Source organism: Acanthochromis polyacanthus, chromosome 23, assembly GCF_021347895.1.
Source record: "Acanthochromis polyacanthus isolate Apoly-LR-REF ecotype Palm Island chromosome 23, KAUST_Apoly_ChrSc, whole genome shotgun sequence".
Classification (NCBI taxonomy): domain Eukaryota; kingdom Metazoa; phylum Chordata; class Actinopteri; family Pomacentridae; genus Acanthochromis; species Acanthochromis polyacanthus.
The window spans coordinates 26,232,617-26,248,181 of NC_067135.1; the positions used below are offsets into that span (position 1 = coordinate 26,232,617).

The window sequence follows — 15,565 nt, forward strand, 5'->3', positions numbered from 1 at the left end:
ACACTGCATTCTCTGACAGATCAGCTAGAAAAAGAGCTGAGGTATGATACAGAATCAGAGGAAGCTGATGCTGGTTGGAACCAGAGTGTCAGACAGGACTACACTGGAGATAGATCTATTGACTGGCCAAGATCTTGGTGGGGGAGGTGGAGCCCCTCAGACTGACAGAGACAGCAGAGCCTGGCAGTGGTGGCAAAGGTAAAACACCTCTGGAGGCTGGACAGGTAGCCAGCAGAGGAGAGGAAGGCTTGGGTGGCCATACAGGAGCTCCTCAAGAGGCCGGTGGTGAACATCTGAGACGGAGCCCCCAAGAGGCCGAGCAGGTAGCCAGTATTAGAGACGGACCCACTCAGGAGGACGAGCAGGATCCTCGTGGTGAAGGTGGAGCTCCTTGGGAAGCCGATGATGGAAGAAGAACCCCTCTGGGTCCCAGCAGACATTATAGACTGGCGATGGCAGGGCCCTGGACTTCACTTTGGTTAACCCAGGTACACATTCCAGAACAGAAGAGATGGATGGAAGTTGCAAAGGGACAGAAACAGGATAACAAATGCTTGAAGTCAGACCACCCTCCTCCTGGTGAAGCACATGAAAAGATTCCTCTGTCCTTTGTCAACAATGTAAAATGACCAGCTGAGCATGGTGGAGGGTTTATGAACTCAGAGGGTCCTGACAGCTGTGCATCCCTTGAAAAGACCATGTACACCATCACAGTCTTGAGTCTCCATTGATTTCTATAACTGGGAATTTTCTATGATGGAATCATTTATATATAATAACATATTGTAATTTATATGTGTAGTGTATTTCGTCTGGGTTTTATTTGACCTGGGGGTAAAATAATAACTGCAGTTCAAGTTGATACAGATACAGGTAAATGGTCTTCCTAGTTGCCCAGAAGTGGAGTGGATCCTCCATTTGGGGAATTAAAGGATCCACCATATACCTTTGGATTTCCACTGTGGCATGTGGGCGACAATCCCCACCTTCCTCACCACCACACGGCCATCCAGCAGATTCCACATACCGTCACCTAGAAAGAATGTACACATGAAATTAATTTGCTAAAAAAAAGTCTTAAAATGTTATTTGAAAAAGTGCACAGTAGATGACGAGACGCTGTGTTCAGAGAGATTTGGGCCTACCTGCTAGTCTTTTGCGACCAGTTTGATTCTGTTTTCAATTTACACATCTGATGAGAGTGTGGAAACTTGGCTGGTGCTGATTTATTTGGAATTAGTTCTGCTGCTGGTCTGCACATATGATCCATTAAGGGGTAAAAATGATGCTGATTGCTTTATGAGCTAGTCAGTCTTCTATCTGCACCATTTGTCAAATGAGCCTGTAAAGGTTCAAAACCTCACACGGAGCAAACGATGTGAGGGCTATTTACAGGAGAAACTTGGAGCTGTTTACTGAAAACCAGAAACTTGATCTTCAGTACAAAATATTTTCAATGAATGAGGTGAAACTGGTAGTGCAGAAATCAGAGTATGGGAAAAAGGTACCACCAGAACTTCAATTGTCTCCAATCACGACTAAGCAATTCATTTAAATTAATTTGAACCAAGTATGTGTTAAATAATTTAATTAGCTTACATTTGTTATTAAGCTTACTGTCTTTGGTTAGCTATTGTCTGTTAGCTGGCTAATGTTAGCTGAGTGTTGTAACATTAAATAAAAAGTAAAATCATACTTTTACTTAAGTGCAACCAACTCTAAGATGCTAATATTGTTCAAGTTAGCTTTAACAGAGTATAAGTTAAATATGACGTTTTTTAAAATTAGCTTACGGTTGTTAGTTAGCTTACTGTCATTGGTTGGTTAGCTGGCCAATGTAAGCTGATTGTTGGAATGTCAAATATGAAGTAAAAGCATATTTTTACTACAATAAAAACCAGTTCTAAGCTGGTAATATTCTAGCAGCGTGTTGGAAAGTGTAAAAGTGTAGAAGCTGTCTCCAGGATTTGTCAACTCAGCAGGAGAACAAACCCTGGGGTCCTAGAGGAACCAGGAGGCCCTAGAACTGGTCCTATCAGTGCAGTCTGTGGCTCTGTAGACAAACTTACTGGGGCCGAAATGAAAATGGAACTCTTCTTGAATTAACCTTTTAAATTGTCAGCATATTTTCAGTGAAATCATCCTTTAAAGCTGCACCTCAGTTATCATCTATTGCGGTAGGTGGCGCTGTCTGTAAAAAATTGCTCTAAATGTGCAGTCCTGAGAGTTCAGCCTCCTATTCGCCACACAGGGAGAGCTGCAGTTACTGACTGTGACCACTGGAGGACGCTGATCCTGTCATGGTCCCTGCTCCTGCCCCTGTTCTTCTCCGTCCTTCTCCCTTCTTTCTCCCTCCTTTTTTCCTGTCTGTCATCTGTTTCTCCCTGTTCTTTGGCTGAATCCCAAACCGCCCCCTAGACACTCCCCCTCCACTACCGAGTGTCACTTCAAAAGAAGTCACACTCGCAGCTGTGGAGGGCACCTATTATTGAAGCGGGAGGGTATAAATACGATTGTCAGGAATGGGACGCCCTGTCGCCTCACCGGAAAACGGAAGACGTCATCGCCATGGTAACACAAAGACGCCTACTGTCATGGCTGTAGCGCTGTGGCACAGGTTGCAACTAACAAGGATTGCTGCTGCTTCCAGAAGACGAAAGCATCACACTTTTTTTTCACTCACATGTTTTCCAATCCTATTATCTGGCATTTCAAATCCAACAAATGAATAAATGAATAAATGAATTCTGTCAGTTGTGTTCAAATTTTAAGATGTCAGGGGGTGCACAATTAAATCAAACATCAGCAGAGAAGAAGATTTGTTTCTTTTGATTTATCTTTTTTCACCACTCTTTTTGTGATGTTCTGTCAGTGTGAAAAAGGCGTGGGAGAAATAAAGGATGCATGTGGAACTCACATCAATATGTTTGTTTCCTCCTCCATTTCGACGTTGCACTTTCTGAAAAAGTTGTCCAGAGTGAGCATCGATGCAGACTCGCTATTTAAGGGCTGAACAGTCCACTCTTCCTCCGCACTACGCGGTTTGGGACGGCCCTTAATATGGAGGACCCTCCGCGGGAACGCGCAAACGGAGGGGTAGTGTGTAGGGATAGTGTGTAGGGGGTGGTTTGGGATTCAGCCTTTGTCTCATGTCATCTCTCTCTCCTGGTCTTGTCTCTCTGGCTCCCCCTGTCTGCATCTGTTGGTCTCTGTCTTTCTGCCTGCCTGCACCCGGTCTCACGGGGATTCGTGAAACTGTCACGTAAGTTTTAGTTTCGGTTTCGTGCGCACCAACACGATTTCGTCATGTTTTTCGTGCCGCTCACCACGAAATGTTTTTCGCTGTGGTAATCACATCTGAAAGTGGTTTATACCGGCAGATTCATGACGATCTAAGCTGTCCATCGGCGTATACTGCTTGTGTGATCGCGTTTGCGGCCGCCGGCTGCCGGACATTCTTGAAATTCCTATGCAAATTGGTAAGTGTACCACCGGCTTATAGTTAGGTTATGGTTAGGGTTATGGTTAGGGTTATGTTTAGGGACGATGTCATGCAAAATATAGCGTTGGATTCGCCACGGTTTTACATTAAAAATATAATATACACATTCTTTTGAAATACGTTCTGAGTGGCACGAAAAGTCCGCCGTTTAAAATACATTGGTGCGCATTTCGTGGTGAGCGGCACGAAAAACATGACGAAATCGTGTTGGTGCACACGAAACCGAAACTAAAACTTACGTGACAGTTTCACGAATCCCCGTGAGATCGGGCTGGCACTCCTCTGATTACAGCTCTGTGAATCAGCTGCACTGATCAGCCCATTTACCTCACCTGTCTTCACTCACATCTCCTCTATATAAACCCAGCTAAGTCACTCACTCCCTGCTGGACTATAGACTCTCATATTCTGCATCCACTCATGACCACCACGGCTTCTTTGACATGATTTTCCCCTCTTAACTCTGCCAGTTCCTGTTTGGTTTCCCATCTGGACTCACTTTCCCCGTTTGGATTCCCACCTCTGTTCTTGTCATCTCCAGAATTCCCTGAGTATGCTTACCTACCCCTTCAGTTTAGTTTCTTCCCGTTGTAGGTACCCAGTTTTGATGGATTAATATAGGTTATTCATTTATGATTTTCTTAGATTTCCCCTCTTGAGTCTTAGTTGAATTTTGTAGTTTTGCCTGTTTTGCAAATTAAATTTTGTTTGTCAGCTTTCAGCCCTTAATCCCTATCTGTTCCTAGTACCTCCCTAGGTTTTTGTTCATTCTAAATCAAGTCCTTTGTTCTGTTAAAACCAGTTTGCCTGCTTCTGTGCCTGCATCTGGGTTCTCCAACTCCCCCATGGGACAAATCTCCAACACTCACATCTGTTCTCATTGTAAAGTTTCTTCTCTCTCACTTTATTTTCAGACTTTCTGTTGTAGTTCTATCAAACCCACAGAGTGACCCTCACAGATGTTCCAACATAAATATCCAGATGAAAATAGAAGCTGATATGTGGTCAGTTCATCCTACAAACCTGGAGGGACATCCACATTACATGGACTTTAGTTTAGCATCACACACAGGTCTGTTGTTCAGTCTGTCCTCATGATTAGAAATGGACTGGACAATGGAAACACTTGTCAGCACAATATAAAGGTCCAACAAACCACAACATCATACAAATACTGTGATTCAATCTAGCTTTGAGGAAATAGTTTTTACTTCTCTGCATTTATGTGACAGCTGTAGTACACTATTAAGTATTCTCATAGTATTCTCATATCAGATGGTAAAAATGAATTTAACGGAAATCCAAACAACAAAACAGAACAGAACTGTAAATATATGTGCAGGAAAATGACTGAAGATAATACAAATAATGAAAATAATAAAAACAAAATGATGAAACATCACACAGAATAAACAGATTCTGGTAAAACTGCAAAACGTTAACAAAAGCTAAAGGTGCGACTCTCCAGTGTTACATATTACACAGCTTGTACCTGACTAACTCAAATATAAGTTTAAAATCCAGCAATAGTACTTACTATGTAGAATTTAAATATTGAGATGAAACAGAAAATATTTACAGTTTAGATTTTTATTTAGTGTTTTTTTCTTCTCGCTTGTGCCTGATTCCATGTTGTCTGTGTTGTTGTTTTTCTCCCCACAGTCCAAATCCGTCACAGTGATTTTAAACTGGTTGTAAGTGTGAATGTGAGTGAGTTGTTTGTCCCTGACCGACAACCTTCCTAGGGTGTGTCTTGCTCCTATTTAAGATGAGCATTTTTGATCCAATTACACCATTTTATTGGAACATATAATTACACATAATTATAATTACTGTCTTTATGTAGTTATTGTGATTCTGCACAGTAATACAACAATAAGTGTGGACATTTTAACCCTCCACCATCAAATGACAAATAGAACAAACACAGCCTTGCCCTCCTAATATTTCAAATTAATCACCAAATAGTTTTTTAGTCTTGAGAAATAAATCTGGTGATGTTGGCAGTTGAATGTTCTGAGAAAGATAAAGTAGCTTTGGTGAAATTTTTGTTTTTAAAACATTAGTTCTATTCATTACTGAGACAGGCAAAGACACCCTTTTATCAACTAAATCTGCACTTTTTTCCATTAGTGGTCTAAAATTAGCATGAACTTCTTCTATCTTTGGCACAACTAGCATCGCCAAGTGTGACGGCCCCCATCCTGCTGCTAGTGTGGTGGTCCTAATAATGTCTGCTTTGCCTTTAAGGAGCTGACAGCAAGAGGCAACTGAGGAAGGCTAAGGGTCCAGCCTGTCTTCCGGGGCTCGAGTATAAAAGCTGGTTTCCACTCTTGAGCCCTCTCTCTCTCTCTCTCCTTTCACTCACTCTGCGGCTGTTGAGGCGCAGCCCACATGGCTGGGCTGCTGCTGCCACCGGCTTGATCTTGCACCTTCATTCATACAACATTTTATTCTGCTACATCTGAAATCCTACTGACGACACTTACCACATGCACCCACAGCACGCAATACATTTACACTGATGACATACAGACAACTTGTGGTTTGACCTTTGCTTTTGAATAAATGCTCTGGTAACGGGCTTCAGACTTGCTCCCTCGTTGTGTATATTTTGTCGTTTGCGGCCTGTCGAGCCGGGTCGTAACATGGGGGCTAGTTCGTTGCCGGGAGCGTTTTTACGTGTGGTTTGGGTAGGTGACATCTCCCAGGCATGTTGACGTAGTGACCTACTTTTGGGAGCGCTTGGGTGGCAGCGTTCTCAGGTGTGTGGTGTGCAATCAGTGGAGCGGTTTGGTAATTTTGGTCGGGAGACACAGGTGATTAAAGTGGTCATTTTTGTGTCTAGTGCAGTAGGAGCTGGGTCAGCTTACATCCGTGTCCCTTGTTAGGCGGAGAGGTGTCGCCGCTTTTGGCTTCACCTGTTTATTGTTTTGGTAGTGCCGTGGGGAGCGGTTGGTGTTCATTGCATAAGCAATGTTCTCGGGGGCAGAGCGTGGATTCCCATGGTAACATGCTTAATCAACCCGCCGTCGAACCACGTGAAGAGTTAGGAGTAGTTACACAGGTGAGATTGTGTTAGATAGGTGAAGAGCAGAGGGGGCACTAGGTGTTTGTACCCATTGCTTTGCACTGGATGCACAGTGGCACTTTATTTCACATTGTGTTTTCCCGTACTGTACTTTTTTGCGTATCTGGTCAAGGATGGAGTTCAGTGTAGAGGATTTTGTGGCTGATCCTATGTTGGAGAAGCTTGATGATTGTACTAAAAATAATCTGATGTCTATTGCTGCACGTTTGAAAATACCTGTGGTAAAGCAGGACAAAAAGGCAAATATCAAACGGCAAATTCATTCTGCGTTGGCTGAGAAAAGCATTTTACCTCCTGTTGTAACGGTAAGCGCTGAGGCCGGGGTTGGGGCACCCGATGCTGAGGTGCGTAAGATGGAGTTGAAGCTGGCTATGCGTCGTTTGGAGCTCGATTTTGAACTGCATAAATTTGAAATGAAAGCAGTGGCGAGACGCGAGGCAATGCAGGTGGTCAGTCAGCCGAGCAGCAGTCCGGTAGAGTCAGATTTTGATGTAAGTGTATTTGTTTAATTTCGCCCGTTCACAGAGAGAGATGTGGATCAGTATTTTGTGTTTTTTGAGCACGTGGCGACGACGCTGAGTTTCCCAAAGAGTGTGTGTCCGTTGCTTTTGCAGTGTGTATTGACACTGTCAGAGACGAGATGCATCCCACCACTGCTGTGTTGTCTGCGAATTTCACTATATGCCAGCTCAGATGTTTTGCAGAGCAGTCATACGTGAGCAGGGTGAACAGGAGGGGGCTCAGCACACAGCCCTGGGGCGAGCCAGTGTTGATGGTGATTGGGGAGGAGGTGGTGTTGTGAATCCGGACAGTTTGGCGCCTGTCTGTCAGGAAGTCCAGGACCCAGTTCCCCAGTGAAGGACTGAGCCCCAGGGTGGACAGTTTTCCCACCAGCATCTGTGGAATGATGGTGTTGAAGGCGGAGGAGAAGTCTAGGAAGAGCACACGGACGTATGCGTTCCTGCTCTCCAGATGGGTGAGGGCTGTGTGCACCACTGAAGAGATGGCATCGTCAGTGGAGCGGTTTTTCTTGTAGGCGTACTGGTGGGGGTCCAAAGTGGTGCCGATGGAACTTTTGATGTGGGCTATCACTAGCCTCTCAAAGCTCTTCAGGACTATCGGTGTGAGGGCTATAGGCCGATAGTCATTCAGGCCCATCACTTTGGAAGACTTGGGGACCGGTATGATAGTGGCAGCCTTCAGGCAAGCAGGAATGGACGCTACTTGAAGTGAGGTGTCGAAAAATGTCTATTAGTACCTCAGGGAGTTGATGTGCACAGTCCCTCGGTACTCATCCTGAGATGTTGTCAGGGCTTTCAGCTTTGTGGGGATTGATCCTCTGGAGTGTCCTTGTCACATCTCCTTGGGTCACAATAAGGGGCGTGTCATCTAGAGAGGAGGTGAGTCTGGAGCAAGGGGGTGTGTTGGGATCATCAAAGCGGGCTTAGAATTTATTGAGTCTGTCTGGGAGGGCTGGATCCTTGGGGCATTGTGCATCTCTGACGTCGTAGTCAGTGATGCACCTTATGCCTTTCCACATTCTCCTGGGATCACTGGATGAGAAGTGACCCTGGATTCTCTGCCCATATGTGGCCTTGGCCCTCTTGATGCCAGCTAATAGAGTTCTCCTTGCTGCTTTCAGTGCTGTTTCCTCACCTGCCCTGAATGCAGCATCCCTGGCCCTCATAAGGGCTCTCACCTCTGCATTCAGCCATGGCTTGTCATTGCGGTAGGTGGATATAGTCCTGGTGGTCTTGACATCGTCAGCACACTTGGAGATGAAGCCTAGAACCGAGCTGGTGTACTCCTCCAGGTCCACCTCACCTCCATATGTTGCTGCCTCCTTGAAGACCTGCCAGTCTGTGCACTCGAAACAGTCCTAGAGAACACAAGCAGCGTTGCTGGGCCACACAGTGACTGTCCTCTTTGTTGGTCTGGACCGCCTCCGCAGGGGGCAGTATGCTGGTGCCAGCAGGACGGAGGTGTGATCGGAGAAGCCAAAGTGGGGGCAGGGGTCGGGCTCTGTATGCTCCGCTAATGTTGGAGTATACACAGTCCAGAGTGTTATTTCCCTTTGTTGGAAAATCCACGTGCTGGTGGAACCTGGGCAGGATGTCTGTCAGTCTTACGTGGTTGAAGTCCCCTCCAACCACGTAGAAAGCCTCTGGGTGCTTGGTCTGCAGTGAGCTGATGATGTCGTGTAGCTCTTGCAGCACCTCGCTAGCCTTGTTATTAGCATTAGCACCCGACAGGATGTAAACAATAGTGACAAATACGGCCGTAAACTCTCATGGCAGGTAGAATGGCCGACGTTTCACCATCATAAACTCTAAAGCCTCAGAGCAATAGCTCTCGACCAGTCCACAGTTTGTACACCAACCTTTATTGATATACACACACAGTCCTCCACCCCGGGTCTTCCCCGAGCGCTGGTCGCCATCCACACGGGACAGCTGTAGCCCGTCGAGTTGGAAGACTGAGTCCGGCATGGTGTTATTTAACCACGTTTCCGTCAGACACAGCACAGCACAGTTCTTAATCTCATCCACGAATCCCAACCTCAGGGGAAGTAGGTCCTTTTTGTTATCTAGGGAGCGGATGTTGGCCAGGAAGAGTGACGTATCGGTGGCTTGCTAGCCCTTAGCTGAGCTAGCCAGCCTGCCCGCTTGCCCTGCTTTTGTTTCCGGGCGCACCGCTTCCTCTTGGCGGCCTGCCTGCTTGGCCTGCTCCTCTACAGTGACGCTCTCAGTAGCTGCAGCCTACCCAGAGTAGATTTGAGTTCTGGTGGGAATCTTAAGTCCGAACTTACTTTAATGTCCAGGAGTTTGGTTTGGCTGTATCTTTTCTGACTGAATGACGCAGAATCATACATATCACTGTAATCGGTGGCTGGATAAGGTGAGCACTAATAGAACAGCGCAGGGTTCCATTGGGAACCTGCTTTTTTATGGGTGGGGGTGTGATGGCCCCCATCCTGCTGCTAGTGTGGTGCTCCTAATGTCTGTTTTGCTTTTAAGGAGCTGACAGCAGGAAGCAACCGAGGATGGCTAAGGGTCCGGCTTGTCTTCCGGGGCTCGAGTATAAAAGCTGGCTTCCTCTCTCTCTCACTCTCTCTCTCTCTCTCTCTCTCTCTCTCTCCTCGCACTCACTCTGCAGCTGTTGGGGCGCAGCCCATATGGCTGGGCTGTTGCTGCCAGTGGCTTGATCTTGCACCTTCATGCATACAACATTTTATTCTGCTACATCTGAAATCCTACTGACAACACTCACCAAATGCACCCACAGAACACAATTTACACTGATGACATACAGACAACTTGTGATTTGACCTTCGCTTTTGAATAAATGCTCTGGTAATGGGCTTTAAACTTGCTCCCTGGTTGTGTTGACTTTGTTGTTTGCGGCCTGTCGAGCCGGGTCGTAACGCCAAGTATGTGAGTTCCTCGACCATGTTACAGTGAAGAACCTCGGGAGCTGGGCTTCTTCTTTCCTTTTCACCAAGAAGTAATGTTTTACAACTTGACTTTGTACACTGCATAGTCTGAAATATCACCAAATCTTCTTATTCACTGTAGTCAGAGGTGGGAAGAGTTGCCAAGAACTGTACTCAAGTAAGAGTAACGTTACTTCAAAATAATATCACTCAAGTAGAAGTAAAAAGTAGTCATCCAAAAAGTGACTCAAGTAAGGAAAAATGTAATTGGTGAAACGACTACTCAGCTACTGAATAAATGTTTGATTGTAACATCCAAGTTATTTTTTTTAGTAATGATGAGATCAGACAGACAAAAACGTAATGTGCAAATTCTGGTGTTTCCAAATAATGAAAGAAAAAAAAAGCAAAAACAACATCTTTACACTGCCTGAGACAAATGGATTGTGTTGTGCAGCTGTGTTGCTGTCAGGAATAGCACTTGACTCATGGAAACCTACGGAACATTTTGTTCAGGAAACGTGTCCTTCTTGAAGCTAATTTTCATTAAGTTTCATTATTTCATTAGCGTCATTATTTCATTTCATCATTGTGGGGTTTCTTTTGTGTTTCAAACTCACACCCGTTTTGCAGCCTCCCCGTTGTTCTGCAGCGTCACACGCACGCCTTCGAGCTCGGCACAGGTGCCTTCAGGTGTATAGAAGGATGCTGCAGGTGGACGTGAGCTGCACAGCTTCTGGAGACAGAAGGTGAATCTGGGTCGTCATGGTGTCCACAAAGGTCCTACTGCTGCAGCTGCTCCTGCTCTCGGTGCTCTCGGTGCTCTCAGTGCTCTCCACGGAGTCTGACCAGCACTTAGGGACGAGCTCAACCTTTGCCTACAAAGGCGAAGACCCCGATGGGACATACTCGGTGAGAGCCACAACTTTTAATTCCAGATAAAGTGTGAACAAGATTTCCAAGTGTGGTCTCTCATCTGGTCTGTGATGTTGGACTTTCCAAGTGGCTGAAAGAAATGATTTCCAAATTTGTTGCGTAAAAAAAAACTAAAAAAATCTAAGAAGTAGTTATTTAGGTGTGAGCAGTTAGAGTAATTTCTTATCACAGAACTGATTTTCTTTTCTTATACTGCATTTTTCCACAGTTCTTTTATAATTATTTATATTATTACAGTTTTCATTTTGAACTTTATTTACCTTATTTATCTCACAACCAAGTGACTTTAATCATATACAGTTTTTTATATGATTTAAAAAATAACAATTTTTGGACTAAAATAAAGCTGCTGACATCTTTTGTGCATCTCTGCATGAATTTAACATCAAAGTGTGTTCATTTTATGTTTTTTTTTTTTACTGGTCTGCATCTCTTTCTAGTCTCTTTGTGTCTGCAGACATTTGACATTCATTTATGTTTCTTTTGTGCCTTTCTTTACTGGTTTGCTCTGTTTTCAGGGTGTCTTTGCAGTCATGTTACAGGTCTTTGTATTTATTCTGTGTGTCTTTTCCTCACTTTTGCATCTCTTTCTAGTCTCATTGTGTTCCTTTCCAGCCGTTTTCCATCCATTTGTGTTTATTTTCTCTGTCCTTTTCAATGGTTTGCATCTCTTTCTGCTCTTTTTGGCTCATAGCAGTTTTACATCCATTGTTCAGTTGTTTAAATCTCTTTCACTTTGGAGTTATTTTCCTCTTTGTGTCACTGTTGTTTGTCTCTCATTGGTTGTTGGATTCAATTGCATCCAAAAAATGTTCACCACTCCAATATATAGAAGCTCTTGACCAGAAGCTCCCGAGTCTTTGTGTCGTTGGTCCAGCTCAGTGATCCATGCATCCTTAATTTCATCTTTTTCCACAGGTACTCTTTCGGAACAGGATCAGTTCTGGAAACTGCAAACCTCCCTCTACCTGGAAGTGCATTTTTGGCAGGTGTGGCGACATCTCCTCAGCTAAGAATCTAAAGACTTTCAGCAGCAACAATGGACCAGAGGTTCAGAAGAGCTATTGTGAAGCTGAAACGCTCGTCTTGAGGACCGTCCCACGCAGAGAAGGTTTTGGCCTGAGGTGAATCATTTGAACTCTAATGATCTAAATACTACTGATGCTGTTCATAATGTGCATCTTCTTACCTTAAAACATGGCTGTCGAACTGATTTTAGTTCAGAGGCTACATTTAACCCAATCTGATCTCCAGTGACCAGTAAAATCGCAGCACGAAAACCTATAAATAACTCCTAATTTTGTCATTTGTTTTAGTGCAAAAAAGTACGTTTTGAAAGTTTTCACATTTAGTGAACAATATTCTTACAAAATGTTATGAACAACCTGAGATTTCTGATGAAAAAAAAAAGCAATTTCAACAACATTATGCTAGCCTAGCCGCGCTAGACCCATGTTCTGAAGGCACAAGGGTCTAGGGAAGCTGGACAGGGAGGGAGGCGGGCTAAAAGGTTGTCTATCAAATCACTCTGCAGCAATTGGGTAGGTATACAACCAATCAGCGCAACGAATAGGCTGATGTAGTTCCTAGAGCGCCGGCGGATTGTGGCTAAGTCCCATTAGCTTCCCAACCAGCGGAGCCAACTGGTATATAAAGGATTTGCCATATCCCGTCAGCATAAGTCCAAATACGTCTTTCTTCTCAATGAAACACTTCAGTGCCGTCCTTTGTTTATCTTTCAAGTTGAATTTTAGCTTCAAATCTTTAAGGGCTGTTTCCAAAGCCGAGTCGAAAGATAACTGTTTATTGTGCGCCGGTTGTTTCTGTCAGAATCGTCGCGCCTCTATCGTCACTTAGTTACGCCCGCCTTCTGACTCTACACTTCATGGTGATTCGTCTGGCCAGTTTTAGGAGAATCCAGCCTCGAGCCTTATGGAGGGTAACTAGACCCACCCTGGCAGAGAATTAAATTTGTTGCCGTGGGTTGTCTAGCACAGCTAGGCTAATATTATGCCTTAGTTTTTTACAACTTACAGATCAAAGTTCTACAAAGGCACAGAGCATTTAGTCACAGGTATCTGGAAATGAGCAATCTTTTCTTTTACATTGTGATACAAACAACTTGTCCTGGTCCAGAAATTATTTAACCTTTACAGTTTTTCAAATGTACAATTTGCAGTTGATGTCTTCTTTGTAGTTTTTACGCTTTACAAAGTCGTCCCGTGGCCAGATTGGACCCTCCGGCGGTCCATATGTTTGACACCCCTGCCTTAAAGTCATCACATCATGAAGTTGTGGTTCTGCTAAACATAAAAGCTGTTTGACGTGATGTTCAAAGCGTCTTGTTTTCACACATATCAGGGCAAGAGAGTGTTGCTGGATCAATCAGTCTCTTGACTGGTGGGCAGTCACGGGTGTCGATGTCGGGGAAAGAGCTGACACCGGAGAAGCAAACAGATCCCCAGTGTTTAGCGCTCTGCCTTTTTTCAGGTCAGTTTCCTTGTGTTTGCATGGAATGGTTTGCCTCTGCAGAATAAATGTGGACAGTGGAACATATATTCCTCTGTTCTTCTTCTCTTCTGGTTATGAGTTCTAATTAAACTGTTTGATTTTGCATGTGAACTCCCCTGATGGTGGAAACTGAGTGTCTTCCCATTAGAGATGTCAGCATTTCCTTCCACTCAACTGCAGTTCAGAGGGAAATGCTGTCTGTTGTACTTCACTACTTTCATCTGGCAGCTTTCTTGTCTTTTTGTGTTTATTTTGCATCACTTCCCAATTAAGTTGAATCTCTTTCTGGCCTTTTTGTGAATATCTGCAGTCATTTAACATCTATTTCTTTTCAACTTTGTATCTCTTTCCACAGGTATGTGTCTCTTTCTGCACTGTTCTTTGATCTGTTTGTGTTCATTTTTGAATCTCCTTTCATTGATTTGCATCTCTTTTCTATATTTTTTGGGGGTTGTTGCAGTTATTTTCTATCTATTTCATGTTGATTTTGCTTGTCTTTTCATTGGTTTCTGTCTCCTTTTTCAGGATGAAGACAATAGAATTTAATTAATACAAGAAGCTTTTGTTTCTTGTGAAGCAGACAAAAGCAATGGAATATTGTTTGGTGCTTTGGTACTTTTTCATCACCACTGTGCATATTATTTCCTGTATTTTTTTTTTGCTAATTTTTCATTCTGATGTGACGCGTTTACTCCTGTTGTGTATTCATTGAAGAGTTCCTAAGAACTGCCCTCGGACTTACAACTTGGTGCCCTTCGATCCTGATGGTGACAGTGTCAAATGCAACAAATATGAACTAAAAGAGGAGCCTGCAGGATTCCACTTAGATAAGGTGAGTTGAAAATGCAGCCTCCTCTAACATTAATGCACTGATACTTTGCCTGACTTAATCCCTAAGTGTTGGTACTGTTAGGACTCCTGCACGTTACACTACGATTCCGCCAAGACCGGACTTAAAAGATTTGACATTGTGGTGGAGGACTTCCCAGCAGAGAAGTCTGTCATTGTGACATCATTGGAGGGAAGGATAAGCGTCAAAAGTCAGCGTTTTAGCTTCAGCAGACTCCCACTACACTTCTCTTTGCAGGGTAATTCAGACTTCACTTGTACACATACATATCTAACTTAATTTTTAATTCAACATGAATTACAAACCACCAGCAGCTGCACCGCCCTCAACCCATAGAAACTTTCACGCGTCTTCCAGCTCTGGCGGCATCCGAATGAGTTGTTGTTTTAGATTTATTCGCTGCAGGAGTCCATCTGCATAGGAAAAGCTTGAAAAGACACGTTTTATTTATTCACTTAATTACTTTATTTGAGATTAAATATATATTTTTAAATTTTCTCAAGTGTATTTAGCCTTTGTTCCACCAATGAATCAAAACAGAATACTTTGTTTTTCTTAAAACCTGAATCCATACGCTGGGAGACACCTGCAGGAAGAAATCAGTGGTTAGATCTCGAGTAAAAGTACAAATACAGCTATGTAATACACGTGGGTACAAAATGAACACTAATAGATGGGAAACGACTGCAAAGACAACAAAAATGACCAGAAATGGATGCAAACCAATGAAAAAGCAATGCCAAATAAATAGAAAAGGAGGTCAGATGACTGCAAACACACAAAAAGACTAGAAAGAGAGGCAAACCACCGATGAAGAAATGCAAAAAGACCACAAATCCATGTAAAACAACCACATACATGCAAACAGACCACATACAGACTGCAATTATGAAAAGGAAGCTTCAGAAACAATACAAGTAGGCATAAATCAGCTGCAAACATTAGCTGGAGCAAGAAACAAATGACAAAGAGAGACACAAATGGATACTAATATATGTAACATGACTGCAAACACACAGAAAGTCTACAAAGACATGCAAAATAAAGACAAATTCATCGAAGACAACTGCAGTGACACACGAGGATCATAGAGAGATGCAAACCAATGAAGAACAGATCCAAACAAATGAAAGAGATGCTCAAATTAGCTGCAAAGGCACGCAAGGAAACCGTAAAGAGATGTAATAAAATAACACAAAAATGCAAAATGATTGCAAACAGATATGACAAAAGCCAGAAAGG

General features: G+C 43.6%; 1 protein-coding gene across 1 annotated transcript in view; it reads left to right on the top strand.

Moving 5' to 3' along the window:
* Window positions 1–15,565, top strand: part of LOC110946484 (butyrophilin subfamily 2 member A2-like) — a 417,600-nt gene that overhangs the window by 211,856 nt on the left and 190,179 nt on the right. The gene's annotated exons all lie outside the window — the stretch shown is intronic.